This window comes from Homarus americanus, unplaced genomic scaffold (assembly GCF_018991925.1).
Source record: "Homarus americanus isolate GMGI-L3 unplaced genomic scaffold, GMGI_Hamer_2.0 scaffold45299, whole genome shotgun sequence".
NCBI classification, from domain to species: domain Eukaryota; kingdom Metazoa; phylum Arthropoda; class Malacostraca; order Decapoda; family Nephropidae; genus Homarus; species Homarus americanus.
Genome location: NW_024753650.1, coordinates 234,289 through 247,277, shown reverse-complemented (window position 1 = coordinate 247,277; position 12,989 = coordinate 234,289). Strand labels below are relative to the sequence as shown.

Here is a 12,989-nt window from a genome sequence, read left to right as displayed (position 1 = left end):
ATCATGAGCGCGAGAGGGCGGGTGAGGGGGGTGACTCGGGCTGGGGGGGGTGACTCGTGCAGGTGAGGCTGAGTGGTGACGGTGAGCAAGTGAAAAACGTCGCACGGCGGACGAACACCACAGCACACAGGGCTGGCCAACAGCTACCACCGACACGGCTGGCAAATGACTGTACACTGACCAAGAACTGCGCACCGTCTCTCAAGCTCCCCGCCGGCCAACACACACACTGTTGAATTAATGACTGGCACATACACGAGCCTACACAATGGTGTTCTTGGAAATATTCACCTATAAGTACCGCCCTACATGGCCACCGTAAGAGATATCTACCACACCCAGGGAGCTGGTACAGTATGTGGGTCGACCCATTCTACAGTTCATTGGGTAGAAGTCGTTAAAATGGCACCATTGGCAGCGGCCGATGTTTGCAGAGAGCTGTCGTCAGACCAAGCCGGCCCCTTCACGCTCCGCCCATTACCACCCACTTTTTCCCCACGCCATAATCCTTTTTCCCCTAAACCACACTGCACCACCGTTCACAAACCAGACCTTTACCTTATCGTTCAAAAAAACCCACACGGTACATGAGACAGCAGTAGTGTGTGTCAATGAATGAGTAGTGAGTGTGGCGACCTTACTGCCACACACTCACTTCACACACCTGTAATAAAAGCTTTATCAACAGACAAGTTTACAGTTTCCAGCTGCCGAGGGAAAGTAGATATGTTCCTCTTAACTGGTGGACAAAATAAATTGTTCACCACCTTGTATGGTTGGTGTATAGTTACCTGGTTTACAAATACATGTCGTTTAGTGTCTCATTTAAGATCTTCACAACGAACTTAATACAGTACGTGGGTTATGTTAGGTCGATACCAGGAGCTCACCTCAGAAGTTCCACCCAGCACCATGTCTAGTAAACTACGACTAACCCCATTCCACCCCCTTAACACCACCCGCTAACTACCCCATACGGCTGTTAGAAGGTGCCAGAAGGTGGTAGGCAGAGGAGAAGCGACAATGGAGGAGGGTTGAGAGTGAAGGTGAGGAAGGAAGGTGGATGATCAAACAGTGAAGCAAACCCGGGCCCAAGGATAACTCTCTCTCTCTCTCTCTCTCTCTCTCTCACACACACACACACACACACACACACACACACACATTCCGACACTAGTATTTAAGTCTGTTGGTACATGGAGTAGCAATGTATACACTGTACTAATACATATCCAAACACTATAAAACATACATAATAATACAGTATACACACAATACATGGCAACACCATAAACCAAACTTACTTAACTACTTTATATTCTAATATCGTTGCTTAAGAATTTGTATGTATGTATGTATGTATGTATGTATGTATGTATGTATGTATGTATGATCATAAGCGAATGTAATCTGCCTTATAAGCGAGAGCCAGTCCCCAGAAATTAGGTTATGGTAATTTAAGAAGCGAGTGATTGAAGGTAGGCAGACGGTGAGGGTCATTGTCTAACTCGGCGTGTCCTCCATAAGGGTCAAATAATGCCTCTCTCTCTCTCTTCACCCTACCTGCATTGTGGGTCAAGACAGTGCAACACCACTCGTCATGCTCCCCCCTCCCCCACACACCGAACCCACCAATCCTTCACACCAATTTAAAATCAAACAAACAAACAAACAAACACACACACGAACGGTTTGTACAGCCTGGAAGCCTATACACACGGGTAGGCCGACAGTGTGGTGTGGTGTGTACCAGCCTAGTGTCACGTCAACCACCACATACTGGCCTCCCTGGTGACACACACACACGTCAGCTAGAGAAGGTGCAGAAAAGGGCCTGCAGAATCATGCTCGGCGCAGACTAATCCGGCTACAACAACGCTCTCTCCACCCTGGAAATGCCATCCCTCAGTGACTACCACCACCAAGCACTGGCAAGGTTTGGCAGTGGACTACTGCACCATCCTCGTCATCGCCACCTACTGCCACCGGCAGTCCCCCGCCCACCTCGCCACTACAACAAAATTCAGCCCATAAGAGCCGGCACTGATAGATATAAGAACAGCACCATCCCATCTATTGTTAAAATAATAAACAACTCCTGATTTATGCACTGTACAGCCCTGTAAAGGTATTGAACGCATATCATTATGTCTAAATCACATGTAAATTTTTATATTTTCAGCCACCGGCTGCAACTCTATTTATAAACCGTTTATATTACTATTATTATTACACACACACGTGAGTTGAGTATGCGTGTGAAGTCATGAATTTGTGCCGCGTTATACTACCCTCGTTATCCGTGTTATCAGTAGTGAACGTTATCATGAGAGGGTGGGAGGTAGATATCTAGGTAGGTTTTTTTGGGAGGGGAGGGGGGGTTGACAAAATCAAAGGCGGATGTTATATTGCTCTACGACTCTACAGTATAACCTTCTTCGTTATATTGCTCTACAGTATAACCTTCTTCATTATAATGCTCTACAGTATAACCTTCTTCGTTATATTGCTCTACAGTATAACCTTCTTCATTATAATGCTCAACAGTATAACCTTCTTCGTTATATTGCTCTACAGTATAACCTTCTTCGTTATAATGCTCTACAGTATAACCTTCTTCGTTATATTGCTCTACAGTATAACCTTCATTATAATGCTCTACAGTATAACCTTCTTCGTTATATTGCTCTACAGTATAACCTTCTTCGTTATAATGCTCTACAGTATAACCTTCTTCATTATAATGCTCTACAGTATAACCTTCTTCGTTATATTGCTCTACAGTATAACCTTCTTCATTATAATGCTCTACAGTATAACCTTCTTCATTATAATGCTCTACAGTATAACCATTATAATGCTCTACAGTATAACCTTCTTCATTATATTGCTCTACAGTATAACCTTCTTCGTTATAATGCTCTACAGTATAACCTTCTTCGTTATATTGCTCTACAGTATAACCTTCATTATAATGCTCTACAGTATAACCTTCATTATATTGCTCTACAGTATAACCTTCTTCGTTATAATGCTCTACAGTATAACCTTCTTCGTTATATTGCTCTACAGTATAACCTTCATTATAATGCTCTACAGTATAACCTTCTTCGTTATAATGCTCTACAGTATAACCTTCATTATAATGCTCTATAGTATAACCTTCTTCATTATATTGCTCTACAGTATAACCTTCTTCGTTATAATGCTCTACAGTATAACCTTCTTCGCTCTACAGTATAACCTTCTTCGTTATATTGCTCTACAGTATAACCTTCTTCGTTATAATGCTCTACAGTATAACCTGCTCTACAGTATAACCTTCTTCTCTACAGTATAACCTTCTTCGTTATATTGCTCTACAGTATAACCTTCTTCGTTATAATGCTCTACAGTATAACCTTCATTATAATGCTCTACAGTATAACCTTCTTCGTTATATTGCTCTACAGTATAACCTTCTTCATTATAATGCTCTACAGTATAACCTTCATTATAATGCTCTACAGTATATGCTCTACAGTATAACCTTCTTCGCTCTACAGTATAACCTGCTCTACAGTATAACCTTCTTCGTTATATTGCTCTACAGTATAACCTTCTTCGTATAACCTTCTTGCTCACAGTATAACCTTCGTTATAATGCTCTACAGTATAACCTTCTTCGTTATATTGCTCTACAGTATAACCTTCTTCTCTACAGTATATTCTTCGTTATTGCTCTACAGTATAACCTTCTTCTCTACAGTATAACCTTCTTCGTTATAATGCTCTACAGTATCACCTTCGTTATAATGCTCTACAGTATAACCTTCTTCGTTATATTGCTCTACAGTATAATCTTCTTCGTTATATTGCTCTACAGTATCACCTTCGTTATAATGCTCTACAGTATAACCTTCTTCGTTATATTGCTCTACAGTATAACCTTCGTTATAATGCTCTACAGTATCACCTTCGTTATAATGCTCTACAGTATAACCTTCTTCGTTATATTGCTCTACAGTATAATCTTCTTCGTTATAATGCTCTACAGTATCACCTTCGTTATAATGCTCTACAGTATAACCTTCTTCGTTATATTGCTCTACAGTATAACCTTCTTCGTTAAATTGCTCTACAGTATAACCTTCGTTATAATGCTCTACAGTATAACCTTCGTTATATTGGTTTACAGTATAACCTTCTTTGTTATATTGCTCTACAGTATAACCTTCTTCGTTATAATGCTCTACAGTATAACCTTCTTCGTTATATCGCTCTACAGTATAACCTTCGTTATATTGCTCTACAGTATAACCTTCGTTATATTGCTCTACAGTATAACCTTCTTCGTTATATTGCAGTATAACCACCTTCGTTATATTGCTCTACAGTATAACCTTCTTCGTTATATTGCTCTACAGTATAACCTTCTTCGTTATATTGCTTTACAGTATAACCTTCTTTCGTTTATTGCTCTACAGTATAACCTTCTTCGTTATATTGGTCTACAGTATAACCTTCTTCGTTATAATGCTCTACAGTATAACCTTCTTCGTTATATTGCTCTACAGTATAACCTTCTTCGTTATATTGCTCTACAGTATAACCTTCTTCGTTATATCGCTCTACAGTATAACCTTCTTTGTTATAATGCTCTACAGTATAACCTTCTTTGTTATAATGCTCTACAGTATAACCTTCTTTGTTATAATGCTCTACAGTATAACCTTCTTTGTTATAATGCTCTACAGTATAACCTTCTTCGTTATATTGCTCTACAGTATAACCTTCTTCGTTATATTAGCCTACACTATAACCGGTAGCGTACAGAGCAACACACAGGTATAGTGACGGAGGCCAGTATTGACAGCGGCACAACAAAGACGACCAATGTGACGAAACACGACAGTACACCCAGGACCCACCACTGCAGCGTGACACACACACACACACACACACAGAGAGAGAGCTGAGAGGAATTTAGTCCAGCTGAAGGGAATTTTGTCCAGCTGAGGGATATTTGTCCAGTTGAGGGGAATTTAGTCCACGTGAAAGGAATTTTGTCCACCTGAGGGATTCTGTCCTCAACTCTACACTCAAACAAGCGAGTACAGTATTAGAATAATATAGGTAAAAGTTCACAACACGAGTCTACCTGAACATAATTACAGGTATACTCCGTTTTAAGATGATTATGTTTGCCCAGGACACATGTCACCTGATATTATCATGATCCCGTTATAATAAACTTAACACAATACTATGTTATTAAATTGACTGACTGACTGACTGACTGGGTAAAATATCTAGCATCGCAACCCACTAAGCAGCTATTAAGTGAGTTGCAGTGAGGAACCCGCATAGTCAACACCACAACAACACTCACCAAAAAAAAAAAATTAATAAAATATAAAGACTGAGAAGGGGGGGAGGTTCTTTACTAGCGTCAACAGACTTAATCGACACAGCTACAGTATAGTTAAGTGTTAGCTCAAAGAAAGGCACCGTCAGATTTGATGGAAAAAGATGGAATTCCCGGGAAAAAGTGGACGATGGAGAAAGGACTCGAGGTGATGTGGCCACCCGTCAGCCGCTACAGACACACCCCCATATCTGTCTGTGTCTGTCTGTCTGTCTGTGTCTGCCTCACACACACACACAGTATTAATTAAACACACGTTCCATTATTACTGTCAGTGTTAATTATATATAAGAAACGTAATTTGGAGAGACTCGCCATAATTCGTCTGGCAGAAGATTTTAGCTGGAAAGTCAATCAGAGAGAGAGAGAGAGAGAGAGAGAGAGAGAGAGAGAGAGAGAGAGACTGGTGCTCTCATCCTGGATCGACTTTAAAGAAATCTATTTCCACGAAGGAAGATAATAAACTAACATGTTGAAAGCAAATAAAAAAGATACTTGCTTGCTCCGGCTCGTGTGCACCAGTAACTTACGTAACGACACTCATCCTGACACACAAAATAACAAGAACAAAGATAAGAATATAGTGAGTAATTTACGTCACTCATCGACTAGACAGACCACCAACATAACAACCATAGCCAACTACTGTACTGTTCCTTCAAATCAACAGGAGACACTGGCATCTCCAGACAACCCGTGACGTAACACTACTGACGTCAGCACCCACCCGCCGTCTCTCTCACCCACTCCTCCATCTGCACCCCGTCTCTACAACAACAAGTTACTATTTAACTTATATTTTATTATATCATCCAGGAGTAATACAGTTTCAGTTACTATGAAGACTTTGCATCATGAGGGTTGTGTGTGTGGTCACCTGCCGGGAGAAGTAGTCAGGTGACAACACCAACAGTTACACCACTCACTCAGTATTCTGGGTCTTTGGGTAATGCCAGGAAATGGTGCAACGAGGTTCCTCAGGTGAGAGGTGTATACCTGTTAGTGTCTGTGTACAGGTGTGTAGCCAACACACCTTCTCTGCCTGGACAATTATCATATGTTGGCCAGCAGCCAGACAGTATCCCAACTAGGCGCCACCATCTACCACTGAGAGCTCAACGCTGCACTACTGTACCACCACCGTGTGACCCACCACAGGTCCCCCAAACAACACATTTCTTCAGCCACTCCTTCAGCATACCCCAGGGACAACTCTTGTCCGCACTTCTCAATAAGAGCAAAAGCTGTTACCCTGAAGGGGATTATGCTAACACGGCATTCCGGAGTGACCGTCATGCACCAAGTAAACCTCATTACGGCCGCTCTGCATGACAGCCTCCCTCCCTCACACTCACTGCTCCTCCCTCCCTGCGTGTGGCCACGACTCACCCCCCACCACCTAGTGTGTTTATACCATCAATGTGCATCTTGTCCCTTCCTAACCACGTACATGTGTGTGTGTGTGTGTGTGTGTGTGTGTGTCTCCCTGGTGAGCACTCAACTGTGTGTGTGTGTATTCCTGGTGAGCACTTAAGTGTGTCTGAGTGTATCCGTGGCGAGCACTCCTGGGTATACACTATGATGAGTATGGAATGCATGTATATCCATAATGAACGCTTAAGGGTATGTATACCCCTTGACAAGCGCCTCCCCCTTCCCCTCCACAAAGTGAGCCCCGCCCACCATGCAGGGAGGGAGGCGGGGCAGGAGGGGGCGGCGCCGCCATGCACGACCCCGCCAGTATTGATCGGGCTTCTCCACTGGCTGGGGCGAGGACCAACCCTCTGTCAGGGTGGGTGAGCCTCGACCCCGCTCCCGTCTACCTGCCGTCAGCCCGCCACAACTCCCACCTTACCCTCGTTATCCGTAATTGAGAGTTAGTGCGGTGGAAACTATTTCCCTGGGCCAATCCACAATGGCCGCCCCCCTCCCCCGTCATCGTCCCGTGCCCAGCCAACTGTTGAACACTCTACGGAAGATGTTAACCCGAGTTTTGGTTCACTTCCCGCCCGAGGATCAAGGCCCACCACCAGCCTGAACAACCGGGTCACAAGTGTTGTAACACGTGGGGGAACCTGCCACAGGCTTCACCATGTAATCCCCTACACACACACCCGTTATGTCCTTGATCACACGACGACACAACAATGGGTCTGGCAACTGCGTCTTGGTCGATAACCTCTCACGTCTCTTTGTGATTCCTTGGCCAAGAGCATCGTCGACCGTGTCTATCACTTCAGCTTTATCATCTGTATTTAACCATTAATGAGAATATTCCAGAATCCAAGATGGCGGCGGTGTTAATCTTATCTTTCAATAACATAAGTCTCGCGCTGACGAAATAATTACTCGGAGTGTTTACTAATTGCTGTCATTAACACAACGTGGTGAATCTAAACTTGACACTACCTCACCAACCATCCTGCCCCCATCCAGTCCTCATTACCAGTAACCTTTTTACCATTTACTTGTCACTAGCCCTCAACAACCACTAACTCCAACAACAAATAAAATCTTCTCCCATCACTCCCACGACATCACAGTTACATTATCTTACACAGGAACCATTTATTCCCGGCTAAATATTCCGTCACTTAATGAAAACTATTGTTCTCTTAAAAGTTTCCCGGAGATTTTTTTTTTCTTCCCAGCGTCCAGTTCGCTTTCGTGTTACCTTCCTCCGTATCTTCAGGCAGTTCCTCGGGTCCATGTTCCTCAGCCTTTGATCTGTTGAGTGTACTGTACCCGAAATGACTACGAAGCTCTGAGATTGAGTGTCTATCTGTCCTCACCAAATTACTAGCTATATGCATTACTAGGAACACCAAGTTACTAGCCACGTGCAGTTACTAGTCATTAGAGATGATATGAAACTTAAAAGATAACCAGATATTGACTGTGTCCATGGGAAGAAATAGTACCACACGCACACAAACACACGCCGCTGGTTCCAGACAGCCGCCACCCTACACGCAGTCTGATGGTGGGTGTGTGGGTGCAGGTCAAATGGTCCAGTAAGTAATTGCAGGCGCCAATTCCTCGTATGTCCCAAGCTAATCGAATCATTACGGCTGGCGCCTATTAAAATTGGTACCTACTACGACTTGGTGCCTATTAAGATTGGTGATTACTAAAATTGGCGCCTATTAGGATTGGTGCCAACGAAGACTGGTACCAATTACGACTGACGATTACGAAAACTGATGCCAATTAAGACTAGTGCCCATTACGACTACTACCTAATAAGGGCTAGGTTAGGTTAGGAGGCGCTCGAGACATACTATGACTGGGTTCGACAAGGCCAGTCACTCCCTAGACATGACTGAGGGGGGGGGGGGAAGAGACGAGATAACCCTGGGGAAAGTCCTCAGATTGTTATTCCAGATAAGTGCTGGCTTGGCGGGAGGCACTCGGGACGAAAATATGTCTCTTTACCTGTCCTCTTGTGGGTCCGCATTCACAAAGGTTCCTACGATGAGTATTCTTCACACCTTGAGACCTCACATGGCACCTACACCTGGTTCAACACCCACCAATAACATCAAGGGATATAACCAGGCCTCTATCGTAACTAGTTTTTTTTTAATTAACAGGTGTTAGGTAATTCAATTAAGGTAGATGATATTTTGGATGTGATTACCGTTTAGTTATCTCCTTAATTATCGGTATGGACGAGGGGCACAATTATGATGTGGTATATCTCGACTTTAGCAAAGCCTTCGACAGAGTCCCCCACGAAAGACTAATTAGAAAGGTAGAAGCTCATGGCATCAAAGGTGACATCCTTAAATGGATTAGGGCGTGGTTACAGGACAGGAAACAGCGACGTGAGCATTAATGGCACTAAGTCCCATTGGAGCAACGTCACAAGTGGAGTTCCCCAAGGCTCAGTACTTGGACCATTATTATTTATTATATACATAAACGACATAGATATCGGCATTGACAGCAACAGTAAATTTGCTGATGACACTAAAATAGGACGTGTTATCAAATCTGACGAGGACTCGGCAAAACTACAGGAAGATCTAAACAAATTTTTCGAATGGTCTGAAAAATGGCAGAAGAAATTCAACGTCGACAAATGTAAAGTACTCAGTATAGGAGATGTAAACAGGGAAACCAGATGAACAACGATGCCATAGAGAAATCCGACTGCGAGAGAGATTTAGGAGTAATGATAAGTAGGAACCTTAAGCCAAGTAAACAATGTGTTTTTGCTCGTAACAAGACTAATAAAGTACTTGGGTTCATACAAAGGAGTGTTAGTTACAAGACTAGCGAGGTCATCCTAAAACTGTATCTTGCTCTTGTGAGACCACACCTGGATTACGCAGTTCAGTTCTGGTCACCGTATTACAGAATGGATATAGAATCCTTGGAAAGAATTCAGAGGAGAATGACAAGACTAATCCCGGGCATTAGGAACCTTGAGTATAGAGACAGGTTAAAGCATCTTAATTTGCACTCCCTTGAGAGACGTAGAGCGAGGGGCGACCTGATAGAGGTGTATAAGTGGAAGGCAGGGCTAAACAAAGGGGACATTACAAAGGTACTCAAACTATCCAACCAGGAGCGAACTCGTAACAATGGTTTTAAATTAGACAAATTTAGATTTAGGCGTGAAATAGGTAAACACTGGTTTGGAAACAGAGTAGTGGATGAATGGAACAAGTTACCAAATATCATCATTAACTCGAATACGCTGAATTGCTTCAAACATAGGTTGGATGCTCATATGAGCAATAGGGGTTGGGTGTAAACGGGACTGCCCAGTATAGGCTAATAGGCCCGCTGCAGTTTCCTCCATTCTTATGTTCTTATGTTCTTATTAAAGTTTATTTTGGGAGGTATTTTGTTTTAGCTATGGTCAGGTGTATTTTATGGTCTTAGGTCAGGTCAGGTCGAGTAAGGTGACCAGTACACACATACCCTCATACACTCACAATTCAGGAACGTATTTTAGCGCACAAACGACAAACAAGTATAAAGCAGTATCGGGTAAGTTCAACTATCAGCATCATGATAACCTCGATAAAAACTATATATATATATTAACACATTTAAGGTGGACTCACGGGTGATAAGTATAAATAAGAGATTCCCAAGGACGAAGAAATAGGTGTGACTTGATATAAGAATTGAAATCGTGGGTCCGCCAGTGAGCTCAGCGAACAGTACAAGTGATCAACATTACACCACACATCTTAACAACATCCTGAACCAAATTTGAACCTTACTTGAACCATACCTGAATCCTGGACCTTACTTGAACCTTACCCGAACCCTATCTGAACCATACCTGAACCCCGAACCGTACCTAACCTGGCTCAATAACAACAACAACAACTTTTAAACGATAGATGCGCTTTAACATGACACCCACCCACGTAACCCAACCTAGTGGCGCCACCAGTGAGCAAATGTAGCTTATCAACAATTCCGATTGGATCATACGCTTAGACAACAACATAAATGGTTCACATGATATTACGAGGGAAACCTGATAGCAGAAGGACAGACACACCAGCTACACGGGGACTCGTTAAGTGGCCGCTGGAGTATCACTGAACACCTTTCATGGTAAGCGAGAGAGGGGAGAAGGGGGGCGGGGAGTGGGAGGAAGAGAGGGGGAGGACAATAGTTAGGATATCGGGTCGTGAGAAGCTTACACGCACACGTGAAGCTGCACAGGTAAAGGGGAGCCACTTGCACCCACCTGAAGAAGTAAGCAGACAGGTAACACTCACCTCCCCTTTCTTACCCAGAAGAGACACCAGTAGGTAGTAGGCAGCTACCAAACAGGGAGGTACTACCGCCTGGGAAGATATTGGAAGCATAATGTGTGGCCTAAATGGTAGACCCTGCTGCCACAAGGCATCACGAAAAATGTGACCAAGTCCCAGGTTGCTGATCTGACTTTCTGCCTCATTTACACACAATTGCAGGGTCTCAATTGTTTCTTTTACTATTGACAACACAACATACATACAGAATATTGTTTCTCACTTTTGATGTTTTTTTTTTCATTTTTGCATTTATTTATTCTTATTATTATTATTATTATCATCATTACTATTATTATTATTACAAATTTTATATATTATGAATTATTATAATTACCCTTTCGCCCTCCAGGCCCCGATGTGGGTCGGTGGCCTGTGCCTGGGTGGACTAATCCCAGAAAAAAATGCTACAGGATAAGACCGTGTGTGTGAGCAGTGTACAGTAGGTGTACCCTAGAGGAGGTGAAAGATAGAAGGTACCCCCCCCCCAAGGTGTACTGAGAGATACACCTCACGTCCTCACCCCGCCATCACCCTCTTATCTGACGTACAACTTTCACTCTGACACGACAGCAGCAGCTCCTCCTCCTCCTCCTCCTCCTCCTCCTCCTCCTCTAACACACCGCCTATTATAATTCTCTCCAGGATACACCAGTCATTGTAGGACTTCGTGTATAGGACAAAGGAAACAACAACATCCTACACTATAAGGCTACTTTAACACACACACACACACACTTACAAATCGTCCATATAATAACAGGGTAGACATCTTCCTAGTCTGTCCCATCTGTCGAACCAATACAAGAGGAAGATTATATAAAAAAATAATAATAATATTTAAAAACTTGCTTCATTTTTTATATCTTCACTACTAAAAAACCCAAAACCCGAAAACTGACCAACATGGGGATCAACGTAGCGTGCATCACCCCCCAGTGCATGCCGGGAGAGGTATAAAACAACAAAATATTTACCCAGACACTTTTACGTATAAAACCCCGAGATCGTTAATACAAAGGTGTGATAATTCCCCCTCCTGAGTTATAAGGTGAGGCTCCCAGGTGAACACGGGAGGGGAGGTGAACACGGGACGGGAGGTGGAGATGGGAGGGGAGGTGGGGGAGAAGATGGTGGAAGGAGGAGGGTAGTGCTGGAGGGAGAGGGAAGGGAAGGAGGGAGGGAGGGATGGAGGAAATAGTGAAGAGGGGGAGAGGGAAGGGGAGGAGGGAGGAATTTTTGCGACATCCACCTTATCATCACACAGTTCCCCCACCCTCCCTTCATCACCCCCACATTCCTCCAACTGTCTGTAAGCCAAACAAAAGATCTCCCCCTACCTCACCAGACCCCTTGAGTACAATATCACAGTAATCAAGGGTAAATCGTACTCAAAGGGTAAAAAACAACAACATACTATTCAAGGGTTTGTTATTGTACTCAAGGGGTTAAAACGTCGTACTCAAGGGGTTAAAACGTCGAATTCAAGGGGTTAAAAAGTCGTACTCAAGGGGTTAAAACGTCGTACTCAAGGGGTTAAAAACACGGTACTCAAGGGTTTGTCATTGTACTCAAGGGGGGTTGCCATCGTACTCAAAGGGTTAGGACAGGTAAACACGGTATAATCAAAACACTTCTTCATTGTCTAGGTCAACCATAAATCAACCACGTCATCATCGCTTCAACTAAAATCAACCGAGAAATTGGAGAGAATTTTACGGAGCAACCACACCATGCGGTATACTGTGGCGCACTGTGTGACCTTCAAATATTTCCAATGCGACAGTGAGCGGATT

General features: G+C 43.3%; 1 protein-coding gene across 4 annotated transcripts in view; it reads right to left on the bottom strand.

Annotated features, from left to right (window-relative positions):
• Nucleotides 1-12,989, bottom strand: part of LOC121855415 (serine/threonine-protein kinase WNK1-like) — a 234,231-nt gene that overhangs the window by 116,746 nt on the left and 104,496 nt on the right. The gene's annotated exons all lie outside the window — the stretch shown is intronic.